The 2,002-nt window shown below is 43.1% G+C and overlaps 1 non-coding gene across 1 annotated transcript; it reads left to right on the forward strand.

Moving 5' to 3' along the window:
- The first annotated feature begins 1,318 nt into the window (after nt 1–1,318).
- Nucleotides 1,319–1,425, forward strand: LOC141715845 (small nucleolar RNA R71). The gene has a single exon (XR_012572592.1). It is a non-coding gene; the product is annotated as a small nucleolar RNA R71 (small nucleolar RNA).
- Nucleotides 1,426–2,002: the final 577 nt, after the last annotated feature.

Below are 2,002 nucleotides of genomic sequence, written 5' to 3' on the forward strand. Positions count from 1 at the left end.
GATCGGCCAACTGCAAAGTCATATAAATAGGCTTTGGATCCGTAAGTCCAACTTCTTGAAGATTGAAAAAGGCATCAGATTGATGCTAGCTCCTAAGTCACATAAGCATTTGTCAAATAACACTTTTCGAATGGTGCAAGGAATAGTGAAGCTTCCAGGATCTTTAAGCTTCAGAGGCAACTTCTGCTGCAGCACAACACTGCACTCCTCCGTGAGAGAGACTGTCTCTAAATCATCGAGCTTCACCTTCTGAGAGAGAATAATTTTCATAAAATTCGCATAACTAGGCCTCTGTTCAGGAGCTTCAGCGAAAGGTATGTTGATGTGAAGTTTCTTGAACACCTCCAGAAACTTCTCAAACTGCTTATCCAACTTTTTCTTCTGAAGCCTCTTAGGAAAGGAAGGTGGAGGATAGGTCTGTTTCTCCCCTGTATTACCCTAAGGAGGAGTGTGTTCAATAGTAGTCTTCCTTGGTTCCACTTCAGCTTCCTTCTGCACTTCTTCTTCAGCCACAGCTTCTTCATCCGAACCATAAGAATGTTCGGGGTTTGCAACCTTCCCAGACCTCAATGTAATTGCCTTTACCTGCTCCTTTGCTTCCCTCTTTCCTGGTACTTCAGTGTCACTACGAAGTGTACCAGTTTGACGATTTAGCAAGGCATTGGCAATTTGCCTGATTTGATTTTCCAAGGTCTTGATAGAAACCGCTTGACTCTTGCACATGAGCCTCAACTCCTCCAATTCAGATTTTTCATTGCCCTGTTGCAGCTGGAGTTGTTGCCTTGGAGCATATTACGGTTGCTGAAAACCAGGAGGGTTGTACTGCTTTGTTGGGTACTGCTAATAAGGCTGCTAAACTGCATTCTGAGTGTTGCTCTAGCTTAATTTAGGATGATTACGGTTGTTAGGATCATAGGTGGCCGTTACAGGTTGCTGCGACCTCTGAAAGTTGCTCACGAACTGAGCTGATTCACTAGAAATGGCACACTGATCAGTCTATTGGGCACCAGCACAAAGCTCACAGACACTAGTGATCCGATTAACTCCATAATTAGATAAAGAATCCACTTTCATCATCAAAGCCTTAAGTTGAGCAGCTATAGCAGTAGCTGCATCCAACTCCGGAATTCCTGCTACCTTACCTTGAGATAGTCTCTGAGTAGGATTCTGGTATTCATTAGCAGCCATCAGTTCAATCAATTCATAAGCTTCATCATAGCTTTTAGCCCACAAGGCTCCTCCTGATGCTGCATCAAGCATGGGTCGAGAAGTAGCACCCAAACCATTATAGAAATAGTTAATGATCATCGAGTCAGGAATCCCATAATGACGACACTTCCTAAGCATCTCCTTATATCGATCTCAAGCCTCACATAAAGATTCTCCAGATTGCTGAGCAAATTGAGTAAGTGTGTTTCTGATTGCAGCAGTCTTCGCCATAGGAAATAATTTGATTAAGAACTTCTGAGCAAGATCCTCCCATTTCGTGATAGACCCTAGTGGTAGAGAATGTAACCAGCACTTAGCTTTACCCCATGGATAGAATGAGAAAAGCCTCAACTTAATAGCACCTTCAGAAACTCCATTGAACTTGAAAGTATCGCAGATCTCTGTCGGAGAACCATCTGATGTAACCATCTGATATGCATGTTGGGGTCTTCTGTCGGAGAACCCCCAAACTGAACTGAGTTCTGTATCATCTGAATCGTACTCGACTTGATCTCAAAGGTATTAGCCGAGATGGCTGGCCGAACAATGCTACATTGAATATCATCGATCTTTGGTTGAGAGTAGTCCATCAAAGCCTTTGGATTCGCTTCTGGTTCTCCCATTACAACAAGAGTCTCTTCTTCTTTCTCAAATAAGATCTCTTCCTCAACTTTCTCCTCTACTACAACTTCTTCCTCCACTTTATCCAGTGTTCTCTTACGAGACCGAGAACACGTATGCATACACGCTCGCTAGAGTACCTGAAACACGACAAGGAATTAAGTAAGTAACA

This window comes from Apium graveolens, chromosome 3, assembly GCF_009905375.1.
Source record: "Apium graveolens cultivar Ventura chromosome 3, ASM990537v1, whole genome shotgun sequence".
NCBI lineage: Eukaryota > Viridiplantae > Streptophyta > Magnoliopsida > Apiales > Apiaceae > Apium > Apium graveolens.